Source organism: Schistocerca serialis, chromosome 11 (genome assembly GCF_023864345.2).
Source record: "Schistocerca serialis cubense isolate TAMUIC-IGC-003099 chromosome 11, iqSchSeri2.2, whole genome shotgun sequence".
NCBI classification, from domain to species: domain Eukaryota; kingdom Metazoa; phylum Arthropoda; class Insecta; order Orthoptera; family Acrididae; genus Schistocerca; species Schistocerca serialis.
In genome coordinates, this window is record NC_064648.1 from 2,999,341 (window position 1) to 3,017,221 (window position 17,881).

The window sequence follows — 17,881 nt, forward strand, 5'->3', positions numbered from 1 at the left end:
CGAGGCAGCAATAGGCCCTTGGAGACAAGTCGGCTGGAGGCCGATGTATTGAATCTCGACATAATTTGAGTGTTCCATCGGCATTAGGAGGCCCTGAACGTTATAATTAACTATCATTTTTGCGTCGGATTCGATAATCTAAACTCACAGGAGAACGACCATAAGGTGCCCGAGGCAGCAATAGACCCTTGGAGACAAGTCGGCTGGAGGCCGATGTATTGAATCTCGACGCAATTTGAGTGTTCCATCGTCATTACAAGGCCCTGAACGTTACAATTAACTATCATTTTTCCGTCGGATTCGAAAATCCAGACTCACAGGAGAACGACCATAAGGTGCCCGATGCAGCAATAGACCCTTGGAGACAAGTCGGCTGGAGGCCGATGTATTGAATCTCGACGCAATTTGAGTGTTCCATCGGCATTAGGAGGCCCTGAACGTTACAATTAACTATCATTTTTGCGTCGGGTTCGAAAATCTAGACTCACAAGAGAACGACCATAAGGTGCCCGAGGCAGCAATAGTCCCTTGGAGACAAGTCGGCTGGAGGCCGATGTATTGAATCTCGACGCAATTTGAGTGTTCCATCGGCATTAGGAGGCCCTGAACGTTACAATTAACTATCATTTTTGCGTCGGATTCGAAAATCTAGACTCACAGGACAACGACCATAAGGTGCCCGAGGCAGCAATAGGCCCTTGGAGACAAGTCGGCTGGAGGCCGATGTATTGAATCTCGACATAATTTGAGTGTTCCATCGGCATTAGGAGGCCCTGAACGTTATAATTAACTATCATTTTTGCGTCGGATTCGATAATCTAAACTCACAGGAGAACGACCATAAGGTGCCCGAGGCAGCAATAGACCCTTGGAGACAAGTCGGCTGGAGGCCGATGTATTGAATCTCGACGCAATTTGAGTGTTCCATCGTCATTACAAGGCCCTGAACGTTACAATTAACTATCATTTTTCCGTCGGATTCGAAAATCCAGACTCACAGGAGAACGACCATAAGGTGCCCGATGCAGCAATAGACCCTTGGAGACAAGTCGGCTGGAGGCCGATGTATTGAATCTCGACGCAATTTGAGTGTTCCATCGGCATTAGGAGGCCCTGAACGTTAAAATTAACTATCATTTTGGCGTCGGGTTCGAAAATCTAGACTCACAGGAGAACGACCATAAGGTGCCCGAGGCAGCAATAGACCCTTGGAGACAAGTCGGCTGGAGGCCGATGTATTGAATCTCGACGCAATTTGAGTGTTCCATCGGCATTAGGAGGCCCTGAACGTTACAATTAACTATCATTTTAGCGTCGGGTTCGAAAATCTAGACTCACAGGAGAACGACCATAAGGTGCCCGAGGCAGCAGTAGACCCTTGGAGACAAGTCGGCTGGAGGACGATGTATTGAATCTCGACGCAATTTGAGAGTTCCATCGTCATCAGGCGGCCCTGAACGTTACAATTAACTATCATTTTTGCGTCGGATTCGAAAATCTAGAATTACAAGAGAACGACCATAAAGTGCCCGAGGCAGCATTAGATCCTTGGAGACAAGTCGGCTGGAGGACGATGTATTGTATCTCGACGCAATTTGAGTGTTCCATCGTCATTAGAAGGCCCTGAACGTTACAATTAACTATCATTTTTGCGTCGGATTCGAAAATCTAGACTCACAGGAGAACGACCATAAGGTGCCCGAGGCAGCAATAGACCCTTGGAGACAAGTCGGCTGGAGGACGATGTTTTGGATCGCGACGCAATTTGAGTCTTCTATCGTCATTAGGAGGCGCTGAACGTTACAATTCACTATCATTTTTGCGTCGGATTCGAAAATCTAGACTCACAGGAGAAGGATCATATTGTGCCCGAGACAGAAATATCCCCTTGGAGACAAGTCGGCTAGAGGACGATGTATTGAATCTCGACGCAATTTGAGTGTTCCATCGTCATTACAAGGCCCTGAACGTTACAATTAACTATCATTTTTGCGTCGGATTCGAAAATCTAGACTCACAGGACAACGACCATAAGGTGCCCGAGGCAGCAATAGACCCTTGGAGACAAGTCGGCTGGAGGCCGATGTATTGAATCTCGACGCAATTTGAGTGTTCCATCGGCATTAGGAGGCCCTGAACGTTATAATTAACGATCATTTTTGCGTCGGATTCGATAATCTAAACTCACAGGAGAACGACCATAAGGTGCCCGAGGCAGCAATAGACCCTTGGAGACAAGTCGGCTGGAGGCCGATGTATTGAATCTCGACGCAATTTGAGTGTTCCATCGGCATTAGGAGGCCCTGAACGTTACAATTAACTATCATTTTTGCGTCGGGTTCGAAAATCTAGACTCACAGGAGAACGACCATTAGGTGCCCGAGGCAGCAATAGACCCTTGGAGACAAGTCGGCTGGAGGCCGATGTATTGAATCTCGACGCAATTTGAGTGTTCCATCGTCATTACAAGGCCCTGAACGTTACAATTAACTATCATTTTTGCGTCGGATTCGAAAATCTAGACTCACAGGAGAACGACCATAAGGTGCCCGAGGCAGCAATAGACCCTTGGAGACAAGTCGGCTGGAGGACGATGTATTGGATCGCGACGCAATTTGAGTCTTCTATCGTCATTAGGAAGCGCTGAACGTTACAATTCACTATCATTTTTGCGTCGGATTCGAAATTCTAGACTCACAGGAGAACGACCATAAGGTGCCCGAGGCAGCAATAGACCCTTGGAGACAAGTCGGCTGGAGGCCGATGTATTGAATCTCGACGCAATTTGAGTGTTCCATCGTCATTAGGAGGCCCTGAACGTTACAATTAACTATCATTTTTGCGTCGGGTTCGAAAATCTAGACTCACAGGAGAACGACCATAAGGTGACCGAGGCAGCAATAGACCCTTGGAGACAAGTCGGCTGGAGGACGATGTATTGAATCTCGACGCAATTTGAGTGTTCCATCGTCATTAGAAGGCCCTGAACGTTACAATTAACTATCATTTTTGCGTCGGATTCGAAAATCTAGACTCACAGGACAACGACCATAAGGTGCCCGAGGCAGCAATAGACCCTTGGAGACAAGTCGGCTGGAGGACGATGTATTGGATCGCGACGCAATTTGAGTCTTCTATCGTCATTAGGAGGCACTGAACGTTACAATTCACTATCATTTTAGCGTCGGATTCGAAAATCTATACTCACAGGAGAAGGACCATGTGGTGCCCGAGGCAGCGATATCCCCTTGGAGACAAGTAGGCTGGAGGCCGATGTATTGAATCTCGACGCACTTTGAGTGTTCCATCGTCATTAGAAGGCCCTGAACGTTACAATTAACTATCATTTTTGCGTCGGATTCGAAAATCTAGACTCACAGGACAACGACCATAAGGTGCCCGAGGCAGCAATAGGCCCTTGGAGACAAGTCGGCTGGAGGCCGATGTATTGAATCTCGACATAATTTGAGTGTTCCATCGGCATTAGGAGGCCCTGAACGTTATAATTAACGATCATTTTTGCGTCGGATTCGATAATCTAAACTCACAGGAGAACGACCATAAGGTGCCCGAGGCAGCAATAGACCCTTGGAGACAAGTCGGCTGGAGGCCGATGTATTGAATCTCGACGCAATTTGAGTGTTCCATCGTCATTACAAGGCCCTGAACGTTACAATTAACTATCATTTTTCCGTCGGATTCGAAAATCCAGACTCACAGGAGAACGACCATAAGGTGCCCGATGCAGCAATAGACCCTTGGAGACAAGTCGGCTGGAGGCCGATGTATTGAATCTCGACGCAATTTGAGTGTTCCATCGGCATTAGGAGGCCCTGAACGTTACAATTAACTATCATTTTTGCGTCGGGTTCGAAAATCTAGACTCACAAGAGAACGACCATAAGGTGCCCGAGGCAGCAATAGTCCCTTGGAGACAAGTCGGCTGGAGGCCGATGTATTGAATCTCGACGCAATTTGAGTGTTCCATCGGCATTAGGAGGCCCTGAACGTTACAATTAACTATCATTTTTGCGTCGGATTCGAAAATCTAGACTCACAGGACAACGACCATAAGGTGCCCGAGGCAGCAATAGGCCCTTGGAGACAAGTCGGCTGGAGGCCGATGTATTGAATCTCGACATAATTTGAGTGTTCCATCGGCATTAGGAGGCCCTGAACGTTATAATTAACTATCATTTTTGCGTCGGATTCGATAATCTAAACTCACAGGAGAACGACCATAAGGTGCCCGAGGCAGCAATAGACCCTTGGAGACAAGTCGGCTGGAGGCCGATGTATTGAATCTCGACGCAATTTGAGTGTTCCATCGTCATTACAAGGCCCTGAACGTTACAATTAACTATCATTTTTCCGTCGGATTCGAAAATCCAGACTCACAGGAGAACGACCATAAGGTGCCCGATGCAGCAATAGACCCTTGGAGACAAGTCGGCTGGAGGCCGATGTATTGAATCTCGACGCAATTTGAGTGTTCCATCGGCATTAGGAGGCCCTGAACGTTAAAATTAACTATCATTTTGGCGTCGGGTTCGAAAATCTAGACTCACAGGAGAACGACCATAAGGTGCCCGAGGCAGCAATAGACCCTTGGAGACAAGTCGGCTGGAGGCCGATGTATTGAATCTCGACGCAATTTGAGTGTTCCATCGGCATTAGGAGGCCCTGAACGTTACAATTAACTATCATTTTAGCGTCGGGTTCGAAAATCTAGACTCACAGGAGAACGACCATAAGGTGCCCGAGGCAGCAGTAGACCCTTGGAGACAAGTCGGCTGGAGGACGATGTATTGAATCTCGACGCAATTTGAGAGTTCCATCGTCATCAGGCGGCCCTGAACGTTACAATTAACTATCATTTTTGCGTCGGATTCGAAAATCTAGAATTACAAGAGAACGACCATAAAGTGCCCGAGGCAGCATTAGATCCTTGGAGACAAGTCGGCTGGAGGACGATGTATTGTATCTCGACGCAATTTGAGTGTTCCATCGTCATTACAAGGCCCTGAACGTTACAATTAACTATCATTTTTGCGTCGGATTCGAAAATCTAGACTCACAGGAGAACGACCATAAGGTGCCCGAGGCAGCAATAGACCCTTGGAGACAAGTCGGCTGGAGGACGATGTATTGGATCGCGACGCAATTTGAGTCTTCTATCGTCATTAGGAGGCGCTGAACGTTACAATTCACTACCATTTTTGCGTCGGATTCGAAAATCTAGACCCACAGGAGAAGGACCATGTGGTGCCCGAGGCAGCGATATCCCCTTGGAGACAAGTAGGCTGGAGGCCGATGTATTGAATCTCGACGCAATTTGAGTGTTCCATCGTCATTACAAGGCCCTGAACGTTACAATTAACCATCATTTTTGCGTCGGATTCGAAAATCTAGACTCACAGGACAACGACTATAAGGTGCCCGAGGCAGCAATAGACCCTTGGAAACAAGTCGGCTGGAGGACGATGTATTGGATCGCGACGCAATTTGAGTCTTCTATCGTCATTAGGAGGCGCTGAACGTTACAATTCACTATCATTTTTGCGTCGGATTCGAAAATCTTGACTCACAGGAGAAGGACCATGTGGTGCCCGAGGCAGCGATATCCCCTTGGAGACAAGTAGGCTGGAGGCCGATGTATTGAATCTCGACGCAATTTGAGTGTTCCATCGTCATTAGAAGGCCCTGAACGTTACAATTAACTATCATTTTTGCGTCGGCTTCGAAAATCTAGACTCACAGGACAACGACCATAAGGTGCCCGATGCAGCAATAGACCCTTGGAGACAAGTCGGCTGGAGGCCGATGTATTGAATCTCGACGCAATTTGAGTGTTCCATCGGCATTAGGAGGCCCTGAACGTTACAATTAACTATCATTTTTGCGTCGGATTCGAAAATCTAGAATTACAAGAGAACGACCATAAAGTGCCCGAGGCAGCATTAGATCCTTGGAGACAAGTCGGCTGGAGGACGATGTATTGTATCTCGACGCAATTTGAGTGTTCCATCGTCATTAGAAGGCCCTGAACGTTACAATTAACTATCATTTTTGCGTCGGATTCGAAAATCTAGACTCACAGGAGAACGACCATAAGGTGCCCGAGGCAGCAATAGACCCTTGGAGACAAGTCGGCTGGAGGACGATGTTTTGGATCGCGACGCAATTTGAGTCTTCTATCGTCATTAGGAGGCGCTGAACGTTACAATTCACTATCATTTTTGCGTCGGATTCGAAAATCTAGACTCACAGGAGAAGGATCATATTGTGCCCGAGACAGAAATATCCCCTTGGAGACAAGTCGGCTAGAGGACGATGTATTGAATCTCGACGCAATTTGAGTGTTCCATCGTCATTACAAGGCCCTGAACGTTACAATTAACTATCATTTTTGCGTCGGATTCGAAAATCTAGACTCACAGGACAACGACCATAAGGTGCCCGAGGCAGCAATAGACCCTTGGAGACAAGTCGGCTGGAGGCCGATGTATTGAATCTCGACGCAATTTGAGTGTTCCATCGGCATTAGGAGGCCCTGAACGTTATAATTAACGATCATTTTTGCGTCGGATTCGATAATCTAAACTCACAGGAGAACGACCATAAGGTGCCCGAGGCAGCAATAGACCCTTGGAGACAAGTCGGCTGGAGGCCGATGTATTGAATCTCGACGCAATTTGAGTGTTCCATCGGCATTAGGAGGCCCTGAACGTTACAATTAACTATCATTTTTGCGTCGGGTTCGAAAATCTAGACTCACAGGAGAACGACCATTAGGTGCCCGAGGCAGCAATAGACCCTTGGAGACAAGTCGGCTGGAGGCCGATGTATTGAATCTCGACGCAATTTGAGTGTTCCATCGTCATTACAAGGCCCTGAACGTTACAATTAACTATCATTTTTGCGTCGGATTCGAAAATCTAGACTCACAGGAGAACGACCATAAGGTGCCCGAGGCAGCAATAGACCCTTGGAGACAAGTCGGCTGGAGGACGATGTATTGGATCGCGACGCAATTTGAGTCTTCTATCGTCATTAGGAAGCGCTGAACGTTACAATTCACTATCATTTTTGCGTCGGATTCGAAAATCTAGACTCACAGGAGAACGACCATAAGGTGCCCGAGGCAGCAATAGACCCTTGGAGACAAGTCGGCTGGAGGCCGATGTATTGAATCTCGACGCAATTTGAGTGTTCCATCGTCATTAGGAGGCCCTGAACGTTACAATTAACTATCATTTTTGCGTCGGGTTCGAAAATCTAGACTCACAGGAGAACGACCATAAGGTGACCGAGGCAGCAATAGACCCTTGGAGACAAGTCGGCTGGAGGACGATGTATTGAATCTCGACGCAATTTGAGTGTTCCATCGTCATTAGAAGGCCCTGAACGTTACAATTAACTATCATTTTTGCGTCGGATTCGAAAATCTAGACTCACAGGACAACGACCATAAGGTGCCCGAGGCAGCAATAGACCCTTGGAGACAAGTCGGCTGGAGGACGATGTATTGGATCGCGACGCAATTTGAGTCTTCTATCGTCATTAGGAGGCACTGAACGTTACAATTCACTATCATTTTAGCGTCGGATTCGAAAATCTATACTCACAGGAGAAGGACCATGTGGTGCCCGAGGCAGCGATATCCCCTTGGAGACAAGTAGGCTGGAGGCCGATGTATTGAATCTCGACGCACTTTGAGTGTTCCATCATCATTAGAAGGCCCTGAACGTTACAATTAACTATCATTTTTGCGTCGGATTCGAAAATCTAGACTCACAGCACAACGACCATAAGGTGCCCGAGGCAGCAATAGGCCCTTGGAGACAAGTCGGCTGAAGGCCGATGTATTGAATCTCGACATAATTTGAGTGTTCCATCGGCATTAGGAAGCCCTGAACGTTATAATTAACTATCATTTTTGCGTCGGATTCGATAATCTAAACTCACAGGAGAACGACCATAAGGTGCCCGAGACAGCAATAGACCCTTGGAGACAAGTCGGCTGGAGGCCGATGTATTGAATCTCGACGCAATTTGAGTGTTCCATCGTCATTACAAGGCCCTGAACGTTACAATTAACTATCATTTTTCCGTCGGATTCGAAAATCCAGACTCACAGGAGAACGACCATAAGGTGCCCGATGCAGCAATAGACCCTTGGAGACAAGTCGGCTGGAGGCCGATGTATTGAATCTCGACGCAATTTGAGTGTTCCATCGGCATTAGGAGGCCCTGAACGTTACAATTAACTATCATTTTTGCGTCGGGTTCGAAAATCTAGACTCACAAGAGAACGACCATAAGGTGCCCGAGGCAGCAATAGTCCCTTGGAGACAAGTCGGCTGGAGGCCGATGTATTGAATCTCGACGCAATTTGAGTGTTCCATCGGCATTAGGAGGCCCTGAACGTTACAATTAACTATCATTTTTGCGTCGGATTCGAAAATCTAGACTCACAGGACAACGACCATAAGGTGCCCGAGGCAGCAATAGGCCCTTGGAGACAAGTCGGCTGGAGGCCGATGTATTGAATCTCGACGCAATTTGAGTCTTCCATCGTCATTACAAGGCCCTGAACGTTACAATTAACTATCATTTTTCCGTCGGATTCGAAAATCCAGACTCACAGGAGAACGACCATAAGGTGCCCGATGCAGCAATAGACCCTTGGAGACAAGTCGGCTGGAGGCCGATGTATTGAATCTCGACGCAATTTGAGTGTTCCATCGGCATTAGGAGGCCCTGAACGTTAAAATTAACTATCATTTTGGCGTCGGGTTCGAAAATCTAGACTCACAGGAGAACGACCATAAGGTGCCCGAGGCAGCAATAGACCCTTGGAGACAAGTCGGCTGGAGGCCGATGTATTGAATCTCGACGCAATTTGAGTGTTCCATCGGCATTAGGAGGCCCTGAACGTTACAATTAACTATCATTTTAGCGTCGGGTTCGAAAATCTAGACTCACAGGAGAACGACCATAAGGTGCCCGAGGCAGCAGTAGACCCTTGGAGACAAGTCGGCTGGAGGACGATGTATTGAATCTCGACGCAATTTGAGAGTTCCATCGTCATCAGGCGGCCCTGAACGTTACAATTAACTATCATTTTTGCGTCGGATTCGAAAATCTAGAATTACAAGAGAACGACCATAAAGTGCCCGAGGCAGCATTAGATCCTTGGAGACAAGTCGGCTGGAGGACGATGTATTGTATCTCGACGCAATTTGAGTGTTCCATCGTCATTACAAGGCCCTGAACGTACCAATTAACTATCATTTTTGCGTCGGATTCGAAAATCTAGACTCACAGGAGAACGACCATAAGGTGCCCGAGGCAGCAATAGACCCTTGGAGACAAGTCGGCTGGAGGACGATGTATTGGATCGCGACGCAATTTGAGTCTTCTATCGTCATTAGGAGGCGCTGAACGTTACAATTCACTACCATTTTTGCGTCGGATTCGAAAATCTAGACCCACAGGAGAAGGACCATGTGGTGCCCGAGGCAGCGAAATCCCCTTGGAGACAAGTAGGCTGGAGGCCGATGTATTGAATCTCGACGCAATTTGAGTGTTCCATCGTCATTACAAGGCCCTGAACGTTACAATTAACCATCATTTTTGCGTCGGATTCGAAAATCTAGACTCACAGGACAACGACCATAAGGTGCCCGAGGCAGCAATAGACCCTTGGAGACAAGTCGGCTGGAGGACGATGTATTGGATCGCGACGCAATTTGAGTCTTCTATCGTCATTAGGAGGCGCTGAACGTTACAATTCACTATCATTTTTGCGTCGGATTCGAAAATCTAGACTCACAGGAGAAGGACCATGTGGTGCCCGAGGCTGCGATATCCCCTTGGAGACAAGTAGGCTGGAGGCCGATGTATTGAATCTCGACGCAATTTGAGTGTTCCATCGGCATTAGGAGGCCCTGAACGTTACAATTAACTATCATTTTTGCGTCGGGTTCGAAAATCTAGACTCACAGGAGAACGACCATAAGGTGCCCGAGGCAGCAATAGACCCTTGGAGACAAGTCGGCTGGAGGCCGATGTATTGAATCTCGACGCAATTTGAGTGTTCCATCGTCATTACAAGGCCCTGAACGTTACAATTAACTATCATTTTTCCGTCGGATTCGAAAATCTAGACTCACAGGAGAACGACCATAAGGTGCCCGAGGCAGCAATAGACCCTTGGAGACAAGTCGGCTGGAGGAGGATGTATTGAATCTCGACGCAATTTGAGTGTTCCATCGTCATTAGAATTCCCTGAACGTTACAATTAACTATCATTTTTGCGTCGGATTCGAAAATCTAGACTCACAGGACAACGACCATAAGGTGCCCGAGGCAGCAATAGACCCTTGGAGACAAGTCGGCTGGAGGCCGATGTATTGAATCTCGACGCAATTTGAGTGTTCCATCGTCATTACAAGGCCCTGAACGTTACAATTAACTATCATTTTTGCGTCGGATTCGAAAATCTAGACTCACAGGAGAACGACCATAAGGTGCCCGAGGCAGCAATAGACCCTTGGAGACAAGTCGGCTGGAGGACGATGTATTGGATCGCGACGCAATTTGAGTCTTCTATCGTCATTAGGAGGCGCTGAACGTTACAATTCACTATCATTTTTGCGTCGGATTCGAAAATCTATACTCACAGGAGAAGGACCATGTGGTGCCCGAGGCAGCTATATCCCCTTGGAGACAAGTAGGCTGGAGGCCGATGTATTGAATCTCGACGCAATTTGAGTGTTCCATCGTCATTAGAAGGCCCTGAACGTTACAATTAACTATCATTTTTGCGTCGGATTCGAAAATCTAGACTCACAGGACAACGACCATAAGGTGCCCGAGGCAGCTATAGACCCTTGGAGACAAGTCGGCTGGAGGCCGATGTATTGAATCTCGACGCAATTTGAGTGTTCCATCGGCATTAGGAGGCCCTGAACGTTATAATTAACTATCATTTTTGCGTCGGGTTCGAAAATCTAGACTCACAGGAGAACGACCATAAGGTGCCCGAGGCAGCAATAGACCCTTGGAGACAAGTCGGCTGAAGGTCGATGTATTGAATCTCGACGCAATTTGAGTGTTCCATCGTCATTAGAAGGCCCTGAACGTTACAATTAACTATCATTTTTGCGTCGGATTCGAAAATCTAGACTCACAGGACAACGACCATAAGGTGCCCGAGGCAGCAATTGACCCTTGGAGACAAGTCAGCTGGAGGCCGATGTATTGAATCTCGACGCAATTTGAGTGTTCCATCGTCATTACAAGGCCCTGAACGTTACAATTAACTATCATTTTTGCGTCGGATTCGAAAATCTAGACTCACAGGAGAACGACCATAAGGTGCCCGAGGCAGCAATAGACCCTTGGAGACAAGTCGGCTGGAGGACGATGTATTGGATCGCGACGCAATTTGAGTCTTCTATCGTCATTAGGAGGCGCTGAACGTTACAATTCACTATCATTTTTGCGTCGGATTCGAAAATCTAGACTCACAGGAGAAGGACCATGTGGTGCCCGAGGCAGCGATATCCCCTTGGAGACAAGTAGGCTGGAGGCCGATGTATTGAATCTCGACGCAATTTGAGTGTTCCATCGTCATTAGAAGGCCCTGAACGTTACAATTAACTATCATTTTTGCGTCGGATTCGAAAATCTAGACTCACAGGACAACGACCATAAGGTGCCCGAGGCAGCAATAGACCCTTGGAGACAAGTCGGCTGGAGGCCGATGTATTGAATCTCGACGCAATTTGAGTGTTCCATCGGCATTAGGAGGCCCTGAACGTTATAATTAACTATCATTTTTGCGTCGGATTCGATAATCTAAACTCACAGGAGAACGACCATAAGGTGCCCGAGGCAGCAATAGACCCTTGGAGACAAGTCGTCTGGTAGCCGATGTATTGAATCTCGACGCAATTTGAGTGTTCCATCGTCATTACAAGGTCCTGAACGTTACAATTAACTATCATTTTTGCGTCGGATTCGAAAATCTAGACTCACAGGAGAACGACCATAAGGTGCCCGAGGCAGCAATAGACCCTTGGAGACAAGTCGGCTGGAGGACGATGTATTGAATCTCGACGCAATTTGAGTCTTCTATCGTCATTAGGACGCGCTGAACGTTACAATTCACTATCAATTTTGCGTCGGATTCGAAAATCTAGACTCACAGGAGAAGGATCATATTGTGCCCGAGACAGCAATATCCCCTTGGAGACAAGTCGGCTGGAGGACGATGTATTGAATCTCGACGCAATTTGAGTGTCCCATCGTCATTAGGAGGCCCTAAACCTTACAATTAACTATCATTTTTGCGTCGGATTCGATAATCTAGACTCACAGGGGAACGACCATAAGGTGCCCGAGGCAGCAATAGACCCTTGGAGACAAGTCGGCTGGTGGACGATGTATTGGATCGCGACGCAATTTGAGTCTTCTATCGTCATTAGGAGGCGCTGAACGTTACAATTCACTATCATTTTTGCGTCGGATTCGAAAATCTAGACTCACAGGAGAACGACCATAATGTGCCCGAGGCAGCAATAGACCCTTGGAGACAAGTCGGCTGGAGGACGATGTATTGGATCGCGACGCAATTTGAGTCTTCTATCGTCATTAGGAGGCGCTGAACGATACAATTCACTATCATTTTTGCGTCGGATTCGAAAATCTATACTCACAGGAGAAGGACCATGTGGTGCCCGAGGCAGCGATATCCGCTTGGAGACAAGAAGGCTGGAGGCCGATGTATTGAATCTCGACGCAATTTGAGTGTTCCATCGTCATTAGAAGGCCCTGAACGTTACAATTAACTATCATTTTTGCGTCGGATTCGAAAATCTAGACTCACAGGACAACGACCATAAGGTGCCCGGGCAGCAATAGACCCTTGGAGACAAGTCGGCTGGAGGACGATGTATTGAATCTCGACGCAATTTGAGTGTTCCATCGTCATTAGAAGGCCCTGAACGTTACAATTAACTATCATTTTTGCGTCGGATTCGAAAATCTAGACTCACAGGACAACGACCATAAGGTGCCCGAGGCAGCAATAGACCCTTGGAGACAAGTCGGCTGGAGGCCGATGTATTGAATCTCGACGCAATTTGAGTGTTCCATCGTCATTACAAGGCCCTGAACGTTACAATTAACTATCATTTTTGCGTCGGATTCGAAAATCTAGACTCACAGGAGAACGACCATAAGGTGCCCGAGGCAGCAATAGACCCTTGGAGACAAGTCGGCTGGAGGGCGATGTATTGGATCGCGACGCAATTTGAGTCTTCTATCGTCATTAGGAGGCGCTGAACGTTACAATTCACTATCATTTTTGCGTCGGATTCGAAAATCTATACTCACAGGAGAAGGACCATGTGGTGCCCGAGGCAGAGATATCCCCTTGGAGACAAGTAGGCTGGAGGCCGATGTATTGAATCTCGACGCAATTTGAGTGTTCCATCGTCATTAGAAGGCCCTGAACGTTACAATTAACTATCATTTTTGCGTCGGATTCGAAAATCTAGACTCACAGGACAACGACCATAAGGTGCCCGAGGCAGCAATAGACCCTTGGAGACAAGTCGGCTGGAGGCCGATGTATTGAATCTCGACGCAATTTGAGTGTTCCATCGGCATTAGGAGGCCCTGAACGTTATAATTAACGATCATTTTTGCGTCGGATTCGATAATCTAAACTCACAGGAGAACGACCATAAGGTGCCCGAGGCAGCAATAGACCCTTGGAGACAAGTCGGCTGGAGGCCGATGTATTGAATCTCGACGCAATTTGAGTGTTCCATCGGCATTAGGAGGCGCTGAACGTTACAATTAACTATCATTTTTGCGTCGGGTTCGAAAATCTAGACTCACAGGAGAACGACCATAAGGTGCCCGAGGCAGCAATAGACCCTTGGAGACAAGTCGGCTGGAGGCCGATGTATTGAATCTCGACGCAATTTGAGTGTTCCATCGGCATTAGGAGGCCCTGAACGTTACAATTAACTATCATTTTTGCGTCGGATTCGAAAATCTAGACTCACAGGAGAACGACCATAAGGTGCCCGAGGCAGCAATAGACCCTTGGAGACAAGTCGGCTGGAGGACGATGTATTGGATCGCGACGCAATTTGAGTCTTCTATCGTCATTAGGAGGCGCTGAAAGTTACAATTAACTGTCATTTTTGCGTCGGATTCGAAAATCTATACTCACAGGAGAAGGACCATAAGGTGCCCGAGGCAGCAATAGACCCTTGGAGACAAGTCGGCTGGAGGCCGATGTATTGAATCTCGACATAATTTGAGTGTTCCATCGCATTAGGAGGCCCTGAACGTTATAATTAACTATCATTTTTGCGTCGGATTCGATAATCTAAACTCACAGGAGAACGACCATAAGGTGCCCGAGGCAGCAATAGACCCTTGGAGACAAGTCGGCTGGAGGCCGATGTATTGAATCTCGACGCAATTTGAGTGTTCCATCGTCATTACAAGTCCCTGAACGTTACAATTAACTATCATTTTTCCGTCGGATTCGAAAATCTAGACTCACAGGAGAACGACCATAAGGTGCCCGAGGCAGCAATAGACCCTTGGAGACAAGTCGGCTGGAGGAGGATGTATTGAATCTCGACGCAATTTGAGTGTTCCATCGTCATTAGAATTCCCTGAACGTTACAATTAACTATCATTTTTGCGTCGGATTCGAAAATCTAGACTCACAGGACAACGACCATAAGGTGCCCGAGGCAGCAATAGACCCTTGGAGACAAGTCGGCTGGAGGCCGATGTATTGAATCTCGACGCAATTTGAGTGTTCCATCGTCATTACAAGGCCCTGAACGTTACAATTAACTATCATTTTTGCGTCGGATTCGAAAATCTAGACTCACAGGAGAACGACCATAAGGTGCCCGAGGCAGCAATAGACCCTTGGAGACAAGTCGGCTGGAGGACGATGTATTGGATCGCGACGCAATTTGAGTCTTCTATCGTCATTAGGAGGCGCTGAACGTTACAATTCACTATCATTTTTGCGTCGGATTCGAAAATCTATACTCACAGGAGAAGGACCATGTGGTGCCCGAGGCAGCTATATCCCCTTGGAGACAAGTAGGCTGGAGGCCGATGTATTGAATCTCGACGCAATTAGAGTGTTCCATCGTCATTAGAAGGCCCTGAACGTTACAATTAACTATCATTTTTGCGTCGGATTCGAAAATCTAGACTCACAGGACAACGACCATAAGGTGCCTGAGGCAGCTATAGACCCTTGGAGACAAGTCGGCTGGAGGCCGATGTATTGAATCTCGACGCAATTTGAGTGTTCCATCGGCATTAGGAGGCCCTGAACGTTACAATTAACTATCATTTTTGCGTCGGATTCGAAAATCTAGACTCACAGGAGAACGACCATAAGGTGCCCGAGGCAGCAATAGACCCTTGGAGACAAGTCGGCTGGAGGACGATGTATTGGATCGCGACGCAATTTGAGTCTTCTATCGTCATTAGGAGGCGCTGAACGTTACAATTCACTGTCATTTTTGCGTCGGATTCGAAAAACTAGGCTCACAGGACAACGACCATAAGGTGCCCGAGGCAGCAATAGACCCTTGGAGACAAGTCGGCTGGACGCCGATGTATTGAATCTCGACATAATTTGAGTGTTCCATCGCATTAGGAGGCCCTGAACGTTATAATTAACTATCATTTTTGCGTCGGATTCGATAATCTAAACTCACAGGAGAACGACCATAAGGTGCCCGAGGCAGCAATAGACCCTTGGAGACAAGTCGGCTGGAGGCCGATGTATTGAATCTCGACGCAATTTGAGTGTTCCATCGTCATTACAAGGCCCTGAACGTTACAATTAACTATCATTTTTCCGTCGGATTCGAAAATCTAGACTCACAGGAGAACGACCATAAGGTGCCCGAGGCAGCAATAGACCCTTGGAGACAAGTCGGCTGGAGGACGATGTATTGAATCTCGACGCAATTTGAGTGTTCCATCGTCATTAGAATTCCCTGAACGTTACAATTAACTATCATTTTTGCGTCGGATTCGAAAATCTAGACTCACAGGACAACGACCATAAGGTGCCCGAGGCAGCAATAGACCCTTGGAGACAAGTCGGCTGGAGGCCGATGTATTGAATCTCGACGCAATTTGAGTGTTCCATCGTCATTACAAGGCCCTGAACGTTACAATTAACTATCATTTTTGCGTCGGATTCGAAAATCTAGACTCACAGGAGAACGACCATAAGGTGCCCGAGGCAGCAATAGACCCTTGGAGACAAGTCGGCTGGAGGACGATGTATTGGATCGCGACGCAATTTGAGTCTTCTATCGTCATTAGGAGGCGCTGAACGTTACAATTCACTATCATTTTTGCGTCGGATTCGAAAATCTATACTCACAGGAGAAGGACCATGTGGTGCCCGAGGCAGCTATATCCCCTTGGAGACAAGTAGGCTGGAGGCCGATGTATTGAATCTCGACGCAATTTGAGTGTTCCATCGTCATTAGAAGGCCCTGAACGTTACAATTAACTATCATTTTTGCGTCGGATTCGAAAATCTAGACTCACAGGACAACGACCATAAGGTGCCCGAGGCAGCTATAGACCCTTGGAGACAAGTCGGCTGGAGGCCGATGTATTGAATCTCGACGCAATTTGAGTGTTCCATCGGCATTAGGAGGCCCTGAACGTTATAATTAACTATCATTTTTGCGTCGGGTTCGAAAATCTAGACTCACAGGAGAACGACCATAAGGTGCCCGAGGCAGCAATAGACCCTTGGAGACAAGTCGGCTGGAGGACGATGTATTGAATCTCGACGCAATTTGAGTGTTCCATCGTCATTAGAAGGCCCTGAACGTTACAATTAACTATCATTTTTGCGTCGGATTCGAAAATCTAGACTCACAGGACAACGACCATAAGGTGCCCGAGGCAGCAATAGACCCTTGGAGACAAGTCGGCTGGAGGCCGATGTATTGAATCTCGACGCAATTTGAGTGTTCCATCGTCATTACAAGGCCCTGAACGTTACAATTAACTATCATTTTTGCGTCGGATTCGAAAATCTAGACTCACAGGACAACGACCATAAGGTGCCCGAGGCAGCAATAGACCCTTGGAGACAAGTCGGCTGGAGGCCGATGTATTGAATCTCGACGCAATTTGAGTGTTCCATCGTCATTAGGAGGCCCTGAACGTTACAATTCACTATCATTTTTGCGTCGGATTCGAAAATCTATACTCACAGGAGAAGGACCATGTGGTGCCCGAGGCAGCTATATCCCCTTGGAGACAAGTAGGCTGGAGGCCGATGTATTGAATCTCGACGCAATTAGAGTGTTCCATCGTCATTAGAAGGCCCTGAACGTTACAATTAACTATCATTTTTGCGTCGGATTCGAAAATCTAGACTCACAGGACAACGACCATAAGGTGCCCGAGGCAGCAATAGACCCTTGGAGACAAGTCGGCTGGAGGCCGATGTATTGAATCTCGACGCAATTTGAGTGTTCCATCGGCATTAGGAGGCCCTGAACGTTATAATTAACTATCATTTTTGCGTCGGGTTCGAAAATCTAGACTCACAGGAGAACGACCATAAGGTGCCCGAGGCAGCAATAGACCCTTGGAGACAAGTCGGCTGGAGTACGATGTATTGAATCTCGACGCAATTTGAGTGTTCCATCGTCATTAGAAGGCCCTGAACGTTACAATTAACTATCATTTTTGCGTCGGATTCGAAAATCTAGACTCACAGGACAACGACCATAAGGTGCCCGAGGCAGCAATAGACCCTTGGAGACAAGTCGGC